This window comes from Pithys albifrons, chromosome 1, assembly GCF_047495875.1.
Source record: "Pithys albifrons albifrons isolate INPA30051 chromosome 1, PitAlb_v1, whole genome shotgun sequence".
Lineage (NCBI taxonomy): Eukaryota > Metazoa > Chordata > Aves > Passeriformes > Thamnophilidae > Pithys > Pithys albifrons.
In genome coordinates this window covers 120372165-120388508 of record NC_092458.1, presented here as the reverse complement: position 1 = coordinate 120388508, position 16344 = coordinate 120372165, and the positions used below count along the sequence as shown (strand labels likewise).

The 16344-nt window shown below is 42.5% G+C and overlaps 1 long non-coding RNA gene across 1 annotated transcript; it reads right to left on the bottom strand.

The window, feature by feature from the left end:
* Positions 1–7309: 7309 nt before the first annotated feature.
* LOC139680699 (uncharacterized) lies at positions 7310–10925 on the bottom strand. The gene is made up of 3 exons (XR_011699393.1): positions 10862–10925; positions 8302–8436; positions 7310–7371 (listed from the first exon to the last, which is right to left on the bottom strand). It is a non-coding gene; the product is annotated as an uncharacterized lncRNA (long non-coding RNA).
* Positions 10926–16344: the final 5419 nt, after the last annotated feature.

Below are 16344 nucleotides of genomic sequence, written 5' to 3'. Positions count from 1 at the left end.
TTTGTTGATGACACCAAATTGGGAGAAGTGTCTGATATACCAGAGGGTCGTGCTGCCATCCACAGGAACCTTGCCAGGCAGAAGAAATGAATAGAGAGTGAAATTGTGAAGTTCAGCAAGGGGAAATGCAAAATCCATCACCAAGTGGGGAACAGTGTCACGGATCAGTACATGATGGAGGCTGTCCAGCTGGAAAGAAGCTTTCCAGAGGAGGTCCTGGGGTCTTAGTGGAGACTAAGTTGAGTATGAGCCAGATATGTGTCCTTGCAGCAAGGGCACCTAAAGGAATCCTGGACTGCATTAGAAAAAGCATTAGCAGCAGGTGGAGGGAGGTGATCCTTCCCCTTTCCTCAGCACTAGGCATACTGGAAAGACTTCTGCAAAAAGCCACAATAAAAGATATTTAAGAAACTGGAGCATTTCTTCTGTGGGGAAAAACTAAGAAAGATGGGACTGTTCAGCCTGGAGATAAGAAGGCTCAGCAGGGATCTCATCAGTCTATATAAATATCCAAAGTGAAGGGCGAAAAGAGGACAGAACCAGGCTCTTCTCAGTGATGGCCAGTGGCAGAACCAGAGGCAGTGGGCATGAATGGAAGTAGAGGAGATTTGCCTTAACACCAATGAAGTTTTTTACTGTGGGGGAGGTGACGAACTGACAGAGGTTGCCCAGGGAGGTTGTGGAATCTCTGTCCTTGGAGATATTCAAAAGCGTGGTCCTGGGTGACTGTCTCCAGGTGACCCTGCTTGAGCAGAGAGATTGAACCAGATAACCTCCAGATGTTGCTTCCAACCTCAACCATTCTGTGATTCTGTGGTTTGAGGTGCTGGACAGGGAGTCTTCTCAAGACCATTTCACAATTGCAAAGGCTTCAATATTTGATGTGTTCAAACACTGTGTATCAGTTCTATCACTGGCTTCCAGCTGGGGGTGCTGGTGTGGCATGTAAGTTGCAGTAGATCACTTCATCTACTAAAAAATTGTCATGGCATGGTTTGAACTCCTCAGATCTCCCTTTTTGGCTTGATATTATAGTTAAGCTGATTTGAGAGGCACAGTTCCGCCTGGAGAGGTGGAGACAGAAGGATAGAAGACTCAACCATATTCAGCCATAGCATCCTGTGAAAGACCCAGCTCTGACCAATAGATCTGCTCCTCTTGAGTGTCAAGGTGCATCTTGGGCTTCTTGAGCTCAGTATCTTCTTGACCCTGAAAGTGGCAGAATAATAAATCATGGCTCTTTCTAAATGTTATTGATTTGTGACATTATCCTCTTCCTCTCCTACAGGAACATAACAATTATTAGCACTGAGTTTTCAGTATCAGCCTCAGGAACATGATGAATGAATACCTCAATGAGGTAATGAGCCACTTCACATATCATGGAGCTATGGTCCCAGGCTGTCTGAAGACTCATATCTTCCTTGCTTACCTTAATTTCTCATTTTTGAGGCTTTCCTTCCCCATCACAGCACCTGCAACCCTGTCTGCTGTTAAAGGAAAATAGAGTTTTCAGAAATTAAGAGAGAAACTCAGGAGAAAGGCACAGCCACAGCAAATTGGCACACATTGCCTATTTCCAAAGTTGCTTCCAGTAATTTTGCAGCTGTTAACACAGCACCTTGGTTCAGTCCAGAAAGTACCAGTACTAATGCTTGCCCTTGGGAAAAAATAACAAAAGAGATGAGTGGTTTGCCAGATCATATTTTCTTCATCCTAAATCACCAGTTTAAATTCATCAGAACACCTGTAAGCAGCTTTGTGAATTCAAGCCTTTCTACTGAAGGTCAGACAAAATTGATACAGAACTTAAAAATCTGAAATTTTAGCTTTGCAGTCGTTGTTTTGAATGCCATTTTTCATAGTCCCACACTGCTGAGGGAGGATCTGTAAGTTCTGCACCTGGTGTAGAGAAGAAGAAATTAAACTCTCTTTTGGTGTAAGATGCTATAAAGATACATACAGGAGGAATTTGTTCTGAGTATCCTCCATAGCTGCTTCTCACCACTTTCAGCTAAAGGCTCCAGCACCCTTGACCTGCCAGCAGGACTTGCTGTCTGAGTCTCCTCTTACCCTGCTCAGTCACAGGAGGGAGTATCCAAACTGCAAGGGCTTAAATCATTTTGTTTTATGGCTCCAGCTTGTTTAGCCTGAAGCAGGTCAGAGGAACAGCTTTCTTGGTGAGAGGATAGTGAAAAGCAGCTGGAGGAGACCCACCATGAGCCACTTCTGGATGTGAACAGAGGTGTTTGCTCACTCTGTATCAGGTTTGACTCTGTCACTGTGCAGGGAAGAGGTTGCCTTCAAGAAGCATCTCAATAGTGATGAGGAAGTTTGGAAACATGTTCCATCACCACCCCAGCAGCAACCCATGGGCTGAGACTCAAGTATGAGCTTCACTTCTGGAGTATTATGGGCCAGATACCCAGCAAACTAAAACCATGATCTGAGTGCTATCAACCACTGATTTCTGGGGAATCCTTCCCAACTGTTGCCTCCCTGACCTACTGCTACTATCACCAATAAATGGGGATAATAATTTAATAACATCAATAAATTAGCAAAGCATAACCTATATCACAGTGAATACAGATAACTTCATGGTTAAAGGAAACTACTTTTAAGGAGCACTGCACATTTTGTATAACCATTCTCTCCTGTCACAGAAACACAGGACTACTGAGGAAGAAGGAACGTTTGGAGAACATAGAACCCGAAAATCATTACAAAATCAAGGAACTACAGTATTCCTGACTACAATTTTTAGTTGCCATGGAGATACATTTGGACAGGGAATATACTTTTTGGTCTCTCTTCCTGGCAGCATGGCACAGAGAGAACCACATAGTCCGTATCTGAGACAGCAGTCAGCAAATGTGGTGACTCTTTTGCTTGAGAAGGTTGAGAGGGCTGAAATACACATGGTGCATCAGAAAGTATCTATGGAAGTATCTATGAAAAGGCTTACTTAGGTTAGGATCTGGGACTGGCTCAGTTCCTGTGCAGTATCAGCTGGGTAGGTTTCACCTCTCTGTGATCCTGTTTGCAGGATGGAGATAATGGCTCTCCCTCACTGGCATTGCCTGTTTATTGCCTATTCACTGTTTGCTGAATGGGAAGATTAATTCTTCTTTTGGTTTTAGCACTCATGCTGTAAAGAAAACAGTATTTTAATGTAACAGAATAATAATTATTATTATAGACTGATACTATTAGAGCAATATAAAATACTTCCCATAAGAATCTTCAAAATATTTGAAGAAAAGTGAGTGGAAGGCACAGGAAAGTCTTAATTTACATTAACCTATGGGAGTGAGACTAGAAAAATGCACTGGTAGCTTCTTATATGTGCACCCAGAGGAAGCAGAACCAAAATGTCAGTATGGCTGGTACGGCTATGGGCATAAAACAGGCAGGAAGGAATTCAGCTATTTATTTTCTAATGGTTGTTTTCTACCTTGCATTTGAGCTAAGACTCTCACAGGAGTTTTCAGCCTGTTGCCAGTGGGGCAGATTTCCAATCCACTGCATAAGAAAAGAAAAATTTAAGGTTGAAAAACAGGATCAGAAACCAATTCTGAGTCCTTGAGAGGCATAAATGGCAGCTGATCTGAGAGGGACAGCAAGGACTCTCTGCTCAGGCCTCTTCTACAGAGGTTCACAGATGGCCATACCCTTAGCAACCCCTCTATCCATGGACAAGCACACACCCCAGTGCTGGTTGAGAATGGCTGCGTCCATGAGGTCTTTAGGATGGCCACATTCTCTCCCCAGCATGAAAGATCACATGTGGTCTTTCATCCTCTCTATGTTTAGTGCCAGGGCAAGCTTTGGCTGTGGGCAGATGTCCCTGCAGCAAGGCAGCAGCAGCAGCAGGGGATGTGGTTGTGGTAGAACTGGCTGCTCCTCTCTCAGCTGTACATCTTCTCCAGGACTCCTATCATCAAACTCCCTTTGGTCCCACTGGATTTTTGTATACACTCTTCCAGACAGCATTTGCATGGAGTGTGGATGAGAGGAACCCCAGCAGAGCAGAGACCCAGGAGGAGTGTGGGACAGCAATCACAGGGTACAGGCTCTCACTTCACCATTTACCCCAGCTACCCACAGAGCATGTGAGGGCAGCCAAAAACACCCAGAGAAGGTGTTCTGCCCAACACTGTCTTCTCCCAGCACAGCCATTTCCTTTGGAGACATCCCTGCCTGATGCCTTTTCTTCCCCCCAAACAGCTCAATTACAACCCATTCCCCACCTGCAGCCCCACTCTACTTACCCTGGATAAGATCAGGCAGTGATTTAGTGATACCAGGTGCAGGCTGGGGCAGATCCTCCTGTCCTTATTCACTGTGAATTGTGCTGTAGGCAGTTACAGTCGCATGGAAATCAATGGGATAATGCATACTAATTAGTGGCAAGCCACAGTGGGAGAACTTGGGAATACATCTGTCCTTGCCCCAGGAATGGGAGTTTCTCTGGTTCCTGCCATCATCACGAAGTTCGGGGGCCCTCACAATCCTGTGGAAAGGAAGATCTTGAATATTTACAAGCAGCATAAAAATTGGACCCAAAAATCACTTTCTCATCAGTTTCACTAAGCCTTAATTATAATGTAAATTGCAAAATTGGAAGGAATTCAGAGACAAGCAACAAATATGACTAAGGGGATTGGAGGATTGATTTATGAGAAAAGATTAAAAGACCTAAGAATTATGCAGTTTGGCTAAATGATGACCGTGGGCCTGATCTTGCAAACTTTCCCAGAGATGGCTTTCCACATTAAAGAGGAAGCACTATTTAAAAAATCTACCATGTCCTCTAGTAAGAAGTTCTGCAATTCAGTATTCCAGGTTAAGACAGATGGGAACAATAGTTTTCATCTCACAGCTACTAAAGTAAAAATTCTAGTACAAAGCTCAAAGATTGTTTGAAGTTTTGGAGGGTTTTACATGTAAAGTCCCCAAAATTTATTCACATTAAATAGCAATATGGCAGTATGTAAATACTTGATATCTGCAGATGACCAGTGTAACAGGAGTGATAGAAAAGTGATATTTTTCACTAGGTAGAGTTGACCTGGGAAAGGAGAAGGCTGGAGCACAGATCTTTCTGGAAGCCAGACACACCATCAACCTGCTCATGTTGTCCAGTAAGTTCTCGAATGATAGAACATAGACTTCTGGAACTAGAAGTATTCTCTTAACTGTTGTGCTTAAAAGGTGTTCTCAGCAGCTTTGAGACAATCGATGCCTATCCATGTCTCTGTTCTAGTCAGCTCTGTAGCATGGAAAAAACAAGGTATAGTAGTATATCACTTACCAAAGCAGGCTTTCATTATTGTTTCCATAGGCGTCACAAAATGAAAGAAATAAGATTTGTCATAACTGACAAATAGTTTTTCCTAAAGAAAAAAATTAGGTGGTATTTTTCTTAAAGTTGGATTGAAGTGGTTTACTTTGGAAAAAGCAACTAACTTTTTGTTAAAATTTGGAAACATCAGAACATTCAATTTATAAGTTTTTTCCCAATTGAAAATTAACCTGCTGTTTTATACAGCAAACAAATTTTTAAAGTGTCAGATGAATCAGAATCAAAACAAACTTGATTCAAATAGTAATGAAATCAGAAGCAAACCCAAAACTCGGATTGATCAACATATAGTAAAAAAATAATTAAAGCAAAGCAAAACAAACAAAAACTTTGTGGTTTGGCTCAATATCAGAAAAATCTCACTCATTTTTTACCTGCCTGTCTGTCTGTAAAATCTATCACTCATCAAGCTCTTGCTTTGGGTAGCTGTTGTGCCAGAGCCTGGCTTGGACAAAGATTCAGCTCATGACAATGACAAAGAAGGGTGCAAGTAAATAATGTCTTTGATCTAGACTGGTAACTGAGAAACCTCACAGTGCTGGTCCCAAACCCAAAGATTTGTCTGAGTCTGCGTTTCAATGGAGAGTGATGATGGGAAAGGACATTGACACGATGTGACAACCTCAGAGCCATCAATCTGCTGCCCTAAGGGGTCGGGACACTGTGCTCAAATGACATTCCTGAGAGAAAGAGCATGTGGGAGAGAGACACCATTACAAAAGCAGAAATTCCCACCTTGAGCACATCCATACAAGCTCTAGAGAAGGCAGTTCCCAGTTTTTCCAGGAATGACGCCAGTGATCCAATAGATTCACCTTTATACCAGCAAGCAGAACAGAAAAAAAATTGCTTTTCTTAGTGGCCCTAGAGCAAAGAAAAAAACCTACTATCTTTTCCAGCAGCCTCACAGCTCCTTGTCTGAAGCAGTTCATGACAGGGAAAGAAGTGGACAAATATGTCATGTAATGCTGCAGTGAGAGTTTAAAGGCAGGCATGATTTCACTTAGGCAGGAGAGGGAAGGGTGAGTCAGCAGATGGTTTTGTAAGAGCGCTGGCAGCGGCTCCGGCTCCGCGGTGGCTCCGAGGGCGGCGGGCACGGCAGGCTGGCTGGTGGGCTGGGAGGGTGCCAGCCCTGCCCCTGACCTCACACAAGGCACAGCCAAGGCCACGAGTCACCAAAGTCAACATGGAGAGAAGCAACAGCTGAGGAAAACTGCTGAGGGAGGGAAGGCAAATGCCATGGGAGAAAATCACCAAAAAGTCTTTGCCAGTGAGGAGAGGTCCACCATGGCCTTCCTCTTTCCTCCCGTGACTGCTTCCTATTACATTTCTCTGATTTCCACAAAAATCCCTCTTATTCAGGAGGAGGATGAAGAGGAAGAGAGGGAGAAAGGTTCTGTGAGGGCAGGAAGTTGTTGCTCCCCTTCTCAGCTCCTCTTTCACACAAGTTTGAATTGAGGAGGGTCCCCCTTGTCCCACAGAATGGGGCTGACTGACTGGTGGTGCCAGAATTTCCCTACTCACCACAGTGCCTGCGTTGGGAGTCAGCTGCTCCATAACTGCCCTGGAGCCATGGCACAGCAGCCATGTCCGTCTCCCAGGCAGTGTAGACACAGTTCCATGTAGGATTTCCACCCAGGAGCCTGGTGGAGATGCAAGGAAATGATGCTACAGCAAGTGGAAAGGAAACAACAAAAAGTGAGAAGCTCACGTAAGGCTGGTGAGGAGCAGGTGAGTTCTACAGCACCCAAATGAGGGGTGGGCAGGTGTCCTTCCTCACCCTCTGTACTTGGGGACATCAAGTCTTCCTCCCTCTGTCCCCATGCTGCACGAGGAGGAAGCAGGAATAGCCAGGGAGAAGCCACCAGTGCCTTTTGTCATCGACACCAGCACAGAACCCTCAGCGGAGCACAGGGAGACAATGGAAGGAGGAACTGAGAACCAAACCCAAACAGCACCTAATCCAATTTCAGGATCCTCAGAAGGTAACGTGAAAACATCATCTGTGAGAGAAAAGAAATTAGTTAATAAGGGATGGTGAGCAAGGGAAAAACTGGAAGAAACTTCAAAAAACCATGGATTTGTTCACAAAGTTTCTAGGTTTTATCAATGCTAATTTTTATTGCTTTCCTGTGAAATTTTGCCATTGTAGGTTTTGATGCCCTATTCTGATATTGCTCTTGATATTTGCTTTGGTTATTCATGCACAGGTTCACAATCACCATTGAATTTCCTTTTTTTTTTTTCCTTTCCCCTTGCAAAAAAATTCATAACCAGCCTCCCTGAAAAACTCTGCAGTTCAAGAGTGCCATCTTGAGGCTTCCTACATATAAGGTAGGGTGTTATAAGTGAGCTCAAGCACCTTACATTTAAAGCATAATTTTAAAAAGACATGAGCTTGTGTACAGAGGGGCAGTTAATTTCTGCTGAGTTAAGGGATCTAGCTAACAGCAATGTCACTTCCAGTTAAGATTTTCACGAGCAAATAATCCCAGTGAGTGCTCTGCTTTGAGATATGATACTCAAAATGCCTTAGGAGATGTGTTCAGACTGTGCTCAGTTCCAGCCATCTGAAACTCAATGAACTTGCAAAGTATTATAAGCCAGGCACCCAAAATGAGTAATTATTATTTTTAATATTTTTAAAAATTTTTTGCATGTTTGTATGTTTAATATAAGTTAAAGGTGATGTCAGAGGCAAAATAAAACTATGACTTTCAAACCTGTTTTAAGTCCTCATGGGGAGTATATTGCTTTAGATATTCCCATATGTTAAAATAAAGGAGAAACCTTCATGCATTGGAGCATAAGTTTAGGGAGTATTATGAAATAATTTCCCTCCTACAGCGTGGTCCAGACACCAGTAATTTATCACTGCAGGGGAGCAAATGGGTAGATTGTTACAACAAATCAAGCATAGGTTGAGAATTTACCATTGAATGTGGGATGTTGCTTTTCATTCTTCCTGCTGTAACTGCCAGGTGGCTTTTGGCTTGGGAAAAGGATGTGTGCCAACATGTTCACAACAAAGTGCCTTAAGGATGAGGCACTGCAGGAAACCAGAGACCCTGAAAAATATGTATTGTTAGCACCACAAATAACCCTCATTTCCTTGTAATATTTCTCATTTTGAAGCCAAGCAAAAAAGTAAATCTTTCTCATACTGTTGCCTGTGATGTAAATCCCCCACTTATTGGCACTACCCAAGTTGCACAAGTATGTTTCAATTTTTCTACAGGAATTTTAGATTGCTTTAGATGGGAAGTCCTAAAACTATGAATTTGACTGAATTTTGGATGAAAAGCAATCTACCTCCAGCTATTCTCTGGGAAGAGGTAGCCTGCAGACTGCAGCAGAAGGTAATTTTCTCCTCAGTGTTTAGTACAGCTACAACACATCTCACAAAAGAAATCCAGTATCGACTCTGATCATCTTTAAACTCTGAGGGACTGAGTCATATCCCAGTCTGAAAGGAGGACTGGGTAAGAAACTTATTTCCCTTTCACAGCAAAGAAAAGTCACGAATTTCAATTATTCTTTTTCTTGCTCTGAAGACCAGAATACTTTGGCAATAGACAACAATGGTGTGTCAGATCTTCTGGAGGGGTTGGGAGCAGCTCAGGACAGGCTATGGACTGTGCATCCCACACAGACCTGCCTTCTGCTGCCCACCACGGGATGGCTTGGGCTGAAAGCGAGGATTTTTCAGTGGTCCAGCAGAGGCTAAGTAGGGTAATCACAGCCAGGGGTGGGAGCAAATGAGGCTTATCTCCACAAAGAAAAGCCATTTTGGAGACCTAGATCATGTAAAACTCATTCACAGAGAATAATTCTTTATCCTGGGTGTAGCCTGTGTAATTAATTGAGGACTAACGTGCTGCTGAGCGTGAACGAGGTGGCAGAGTCTGTCTCTGTGTGAGTGAGAGATCGCTGAGACTGAGCTGTGAGCTGGTTCACTTGGAAACTATTGCTTGGGAAGGAGCCAGGTGTCTATTTTGAGTCCCTCATAGGCTGGAGTTGCCTGCAGTCAAGTCAGACTCCTTTCTAGCACAAGCCAAAACGTTGCTCTTCCTTCTGGAGAAGCAAAGAGCAGGAATAGTGAAATAAGTAAAAAGAAATTTAAATTTATTTGCCTCTTAGCTCTAGGTATGTTCAAATAATTTTAAGCTTGGTATTGTAATTTTTATGACCAATTCCAAGTAGCAATTGGGAAGCCAATCAAAACGTTCCAGGAGATTTATACTAAAGTTAATTCTGCAGTTTGATCATGTTCTGAAAGGTTTTGAATGTGGAAGTTTGGACAATTATTTAACCAAATGTTATATTTACATTTGCCAATGAGGGTTGAAATTTGAATACATCTTTCAAAAAAATTTACATTTCATACTTTGAACTAATCGTTAATATCCATTTGAATGTTTCATAAAATTTACATTAATCAAGCTACTACTAAATTGTCTTTGAAGTTTTTTGTTTTGCAGGACTGCAGTGTCTCATCACATATCTTACATGGGCTGTAAAAAATGACATTGTGTCCTATGGCATTGTGTCCTGTCACATCTTCAAATTATACTCTAAGCAAACATTTTTGCCTGTGTTAGTATCAAATCTAAATGTTCTGGGATATTGTAATTTTTGGAGCCTTTTTCCTTTTTCTTATTCTGTATTTTTTAGACATTTTAGGTACTTGACATTCATATTTATGCCTTTCTGCAAACTTGATTTATCATTATAACTCAAAAATAATTACTGCTACCTTTGAAAAGGAATCATCCAATTAAAATTTAAAGTCTTTTTTCTCCAAAAGTTAATAAACTTTGTTTTGTGAAGATTTAAATGAATAAAGCACAAAGAAGACTTGCACTACAAATGCTGGCCAAAGACTAACTACTGACAGTGATTGGGGTGACTTTCCCAGCTTATCTTCAAGGATGAGACTGAACCACACATCAGGAGAAAATAATTTTATTAGAAGGAGAAGAGCAGCTTGTCTGTCTTGAGTTAAGCCATCACTGCAGTGACTTGGAATGGTAAATACAGGACCATTCCCTGGATATAGTTGTGAGGTAAGAAAACCATTAGTGGTTCCAGAAGATATTTCTGCCAGAAACACACAAATAATTTTTTTAATTCTTGCATATGTAACAAAAATATTTCCAGGAGGATTTAAATAGCATCACTTGCTTGAGAGCAAAGTGTTGAAGCTAATGCACTGAGAACAGAATCTAGACATTAACAAGTAATGGAAAAGGAAAGTGCTGTTTAAAACACTCTGTCTATGCATTAGGAAACACAGAGCGTTCCTCCAGTGCTGCCATCAGCAAGTGTTAACTGCATATTGTGAAATGCTGGGTAGAGCTCTGTGATCAACTCATGCACGTATTTGTTTGCATTAAGCAAGAGACCTTAGGAATGGGACCAAAAAGAAGGTTTGTCCTCAAATGAACTCTGAAAAAAATAATGCCACGTAGAATCTGTATGTAATCTTCTTACCTTTATGCATTTTTTGATCCAATTGCAAAGCAAGATGCCAAGTTCACCTGCCAACAAGCCAAAGGTGTAGAGTAGAGAAAGCTGGAGTGGAATGTAAGCAGAGACCAAACCAACCTCATAAGCAAATGAGCGTGGAAGTCAGTACAAAGAGAATGTGTGTGCACATGAAAATTTTGCCATGTGAGTGGTGGTATGTATAAATGCCTACATGCTCCATTGCAGCTGAAGGTGCAATTGTTCTGCAGCCAGTCCCAAAAGCATGTGCACAAATGGGAACTTGCAAGTGTGTGCAGGCTGTGAGTAACTCGTGGTGTGAGAAGGCACAATGAGAGCTACATTCACCTGCACCAGTCATCAGCCAAGCCAGCACTACCCATGATACAAAGCCAACAACATCAGCTCCACCCAGACTAAACTAAAAAGCCTAATTGTAAAGCTACCAATATTAAAAAAATTACAAAATAAAAATTAAGTGTGTGGTTCTGTGTGCAACATCAGCTGCCTTGAGGGGATCTGGTGCTTCTAAGTTAAAACATCAGTGCTGGAGCTCTCCAACCTCTTGTAGCAGAGCTGATGCCTTCACAAGCACCAAACCACATCTCAGCTGTGGACATGATGGTGGGGAAAACAGCCAAGGACTAGGGCACAGGAGGGAAAATAATATACAGAAAGCTGTCCACACCTTTTTCCTTTGCTAGTTTTTGTTCTTACACGGGGAGATGGTCAGGTTGCCTGTTAAAAAGCTGAAGATCCAGATGGAATCAAGGCTGTAACCAAGACAGCTGTGGCTGCTGGCATTCCTGAGGCAGATCCATTTCTTCCTCTTTGGCAGCAGTTTTGACAAGGTTAAAGAGATGGGAGGCAGGGAAAGTTTGCTGAGCACTTCTTCCATCTTTGTGACCATCAGTGGGGCTGATAGTAATAATAGGAAATTAGTGCAAAAAAAAAAGCAGCTGCAAACACAGCACAGCCTCAAGCTATCAAAGTGACTTCTAAGCATTATTTTTTTCCTCTGGAGAAAAATGCCCAGTCTCCCAGGAAACCAAGTTTGGCTACATCCTCCTCTTGCTTTTCATGTAATGTGTCAATAACTATTTATAATTGTTTTTCTTCTCATACAGTCAGAATGCACATTAACTGCAGATTACAGCTTTTTCTTTTTAAAGTCAGTGGAAACACAGGTTTCACTTTCCTCCGTTTCTGATTTATGATTAAGACACATCTCCTTTGCAATGGCTCATATGCTGTCACTTTTGAACAGAAGAGCACTAGGGAACTTCCAACTTTGAAATTAATTACAGGAATAAAGCCTTCTCTGCCTATTTTCTAATTATGCCTTTCTTTGTTAATGCCAAATAATGCCTTTAGCATCTTCCTGGAAAAAAGTCTCATTGATCCCACTCTGTGATTATAGTGCTTTTATCTCCCATCTGTGCTGTGAAAACTACAGGCCTTCCATTTCCAATGCAAAACCCTCCAGAATTAAAATCATTAGTACAGACAATAAAAAGAAATAAAATAAAAAGCTGTACAGGTACACGCATATACAAGGCAGCCTTATCTAGTCACGGGTCAAAGCTGAAAAAAGGTAGTATGCCTTTTACTCTATGATTGAGGAACATATTAGACTTCAAATTAAACTAAAAAATTCTGCAGACACAGAAAAAAGTGACAAGTTTTAAGGTCCATTGGTGAGATGACTGGACAAAGGTCATGTCCCAGTCAAGGCTGAGCTTTGGAGCAAAGCAATTGTGCTGCTTCACTGGTCACATTTTCTCTTTTCTAACCCTTGCCTTGGTTGCAAGAGGGGCTGTCATGGGTCAAGGTGTCACACAAATCCACTCTGACTTGCACCAAAAAGGTGGGAGAGCAAGGAGTATCCTGCAGGGTATGGAGCTGGAATTGAGGAAGATGATGACCTGAGTCCAGGGCCAGGAAGAAATTATGTCTGACCAACCGCAGGGATCAGGACAGGAACATCCTCAGGTCCCAGCCCCAGCAGGCACAAGTGGTCCCACATTTCCCCTGTCCACATTCCCCTACCTATTACTGGCTACCAGCAGGGATTGTGTGACTGTTTTTATGCATTATTCAATCACCACTCAGCTCAGCCATGTGGCTCTGGGAGGAGGTTTTCACATACAGTGACTTTTGGCCAGAGCCCTAGGAAGGAAGTTTCCCAGCATGGTGCCTCCCTCCACTCATGGCAAGCACCTGGTGGCTGCTGCTGCCTCATTTTATTGATGAGATGCTCCCCCAGGAGCAGTTTCTGCTCTGGGAGCAGTCACTTTGCAGGAAAAGCAGAGGACGGGCTATCCTTGCTTGGAATGTCTCCAACCCTTCTGCCACCCCATGCTCTGTGCCCACCCACTGTGGCAGCCTGGGCATGGCAGGGGCACAGCATGTTTGGCTGGGCTGGCAGGGCTGGATTCCCGGGACAGGAATGTTGGCTTGTTCCAGAGTGCTGCAGGATGGTTGACTTGCCAACATCAAGAAACTCACAGGAAAGTGCATGCGTGTGATTTTTTGCCACATGTACCTCATGCCAGACCTTGCTCTTTTTTTTTTTCTTTTTTTATTTTTGGTCTTGGTTTTGACTCCACAACGTGCTATTCTCATAGTCTGTTCTCATGATCCCTTGAGTCATGCTCTGGTGCTTTGAGCTGTTTGCACAAGAGTTGGCAAATAGAGCCCATTTCCCTGCCTGTGTGATTTAACCACTGCAAGCTGAGGGCCAGGACGTTTCTGCAGGTCAGTGACCTGGAAGCACTGCTGCAAGCCTGAAGGATGATGAACTGCTGTGTAATGGAGAGTTAAAAAGGGACATTAAAAGCTGAATTACCAACACCTGTGGAGCAGTGATAATCTCAGCTCCACACTCCTCCCATCTCCCCTTCAAATGGATGAATTGGCTTTCCATTGCTTCCCTGATATTTTTTTCCATTACACAAGAGGCTGAAGCTTTTCCAGTGGAAATATTAGTGAAATGCATGGAGGATTACAGGTAAGATGGACTTGGTTCCTCCCCTCAAACAGGAGCCCAACAGCTCAAAAACATCTTCAAAGAAATCACGTTATGGCAGCAACAGCAGCAATAAGTGTCTGATAAAGCAATCAGAATGCATTTTAAGACAAAGTATGCAGAGGAAAAAGAAAAAAATCTCCCGTATTTTAAAATGTTCCTTATGAAAAAATTTTATCTTTTTTTTTTGGCAATTTCTTGAAGGCCTTGATGTTTCTTGGGTTTTCTTCAAAGAGGATCCACAGAAACGAGTTAGAAAATGAGCACATTCCTTATAATACCTAAAATTAACAACTGTGAGGCCTCAGACTAAGCCTGATCCACTTCTTTCAAATTAGGTTGGCCTGCACTCCTCATCTATTTACTCACTCAGCAGCCCAAGGGAATATTCTTAGTGCATGAAGCAAAGCACGTGCCCTTGCAAGAGCAGATTTTATGTCATTTAAAGGAAAAATGTAATACTGCAAATGAAGGAATGTCTCATTAGAATTAGAAATGCCAGCCAAGATTTTTTTTTTGGACATATACCTACACTATGGCTTCCAGACATATCCTGCTACCAAAAAGGGAGCCACAAGTGACCTGTGATATGATCCAATGTCTTAGGGTGTCTTTGCAGCCTATTAAAGAGATGCCTGAGGAGCATGTGAGCAAAGGGGTTGTGTGGGAAGGGAGATGGAGGATAGCTGGGAACAATCCCAATTTACCAGCAATTCAAAGAACACTGGGGCTGAGGATGGGACTCTCATATCTGTCTTGACACAACTTCCCACCAAGAAATACTCTTCCCTACAGACAATTCCTTCACAGTAACAGTGAAGTATCAAAAGTCAACCTTGAAATAACTTTCTGCTAAAGTTGATTTTTTTTAAAAAATGAGCTTTGGGTGAAATTTCAGTTCTTGAAATTACAAATCTTTTTTTGTGTTCAGTTCATATTTGCCTGCTTCACCACCTGCATTTTGCTATAAGCAACTGGTTATGGTCAACTTCTTTTATCTCCGTGAAATTTTGCCTTCAGAGGTTAGGGGAAAAAGGAAAGTGGGATGTTTGTTGCAAAACACAGTCAGGAATTCCCCCAGCTAATATTTCTTTGCTTCTCTTTCCCTATGTTGAGACACAAAGTTTTGCTTTTGGAATGGAAGCAGTTTGCGTATTGTAACAGAAAAGCAAATCTCTTTCTGAAGTCTTGGAGGCAAAGACAACCTTAAGGAGACCGTTGGGTGGTTGCATTGCAAAGAGGAGTTAGCCTGGGCTCTTACAGACTGCTGTGACCATCCATGACAAGAGAAAAGTATGTTTTACTTACAACGTGCAGGAAAGTCACAAAATGTTTCTGAAGATGGGTGGCTGCAGAGTTCAACAAGAGTCAGCTGCTGAAAGAGCTTCTGAAAGTTTTCACTTCACTGCTGGCTCCCCTCACCAACTATCTTCCTGCCTGAGGTTAAATAAGGACAAGCCTTTAAAACTCTAGTATCTTAAAACAAGTTACCTTATTTTTTGCTGATTTGGCATCTATTTCCATGGAAACAGAAGCAAGAACTAGAAGCCAGCAGCTGAAGTTGGCTACACCACTGCTCTTGGCTTGTTCTACTTCCATTTCCATGGAAACTGATGCAAAATCAGTGCAAACAAGACAAAGTTTGCTGCTTTTTTTTTTAATTAACTGTTTCTTGATTTTCCACTCCAAATTAATTTCTTGACAGAACTACAGTCACAAAGTCACTGGAAATGCAGTGAAGAGCAGCCCAGATACCTTCATGAATCTGTTCAGGTGTTTGCAAGTGTGCATGTGCTTCATTTTCTAACATGGATCTTCAAAGTAGTCACTAATTTATTTTAAGGATGCTACAAAATCGTAGGAAAATTGATAATGTACAGGAGAGTTAGAGAAGAGTGGGAAAGAGGAGCTGGTTATGTCCCCATGTTGGCAGGACACCTTTCTGCAGGAGGTTTGTAGTCTCCTCCATACAGATAGCAGGATGGAGGAGTGCACCAAACCCTGGCACTGCCTGGCCATGCCTCTCACAAAGGTATCCCACCCTCCAGGGACTCCACAAGGCTCTGCTCTGCTCCCAGGGCATCCCAGCTGGCACAACGACTGCTGTGTCATCAGCTGTTGCAGGGAAAAAGTGGCAAGTGAGAAAGCAGAGAGGGAAGTAAAAAAAGCAAAAGGGGAAGGAAAAATCAGTCTGTGATATAAGGGAGGTTGACATGCACAGTTGCCCTCCATGGAGGTTAAAGGCAGAAGGGAAGGGAAGGGAGCAGTTTGATGAAAAGAAATGGCACTTCCTTGCCTACTGCTCTCTAGGAGTCTTGTAGAGTATTTCTTCTCTAAAGCTATGTATGGTCTATTTTTGCTATAAACCCACTGAAATTCAGATTTTTTCATTTTTTTCCCCCTCTCCTATTCTGACAATGTGCTGGAGCACAAGCCACAAGCTTTCAGAGGTGCCAGGTAA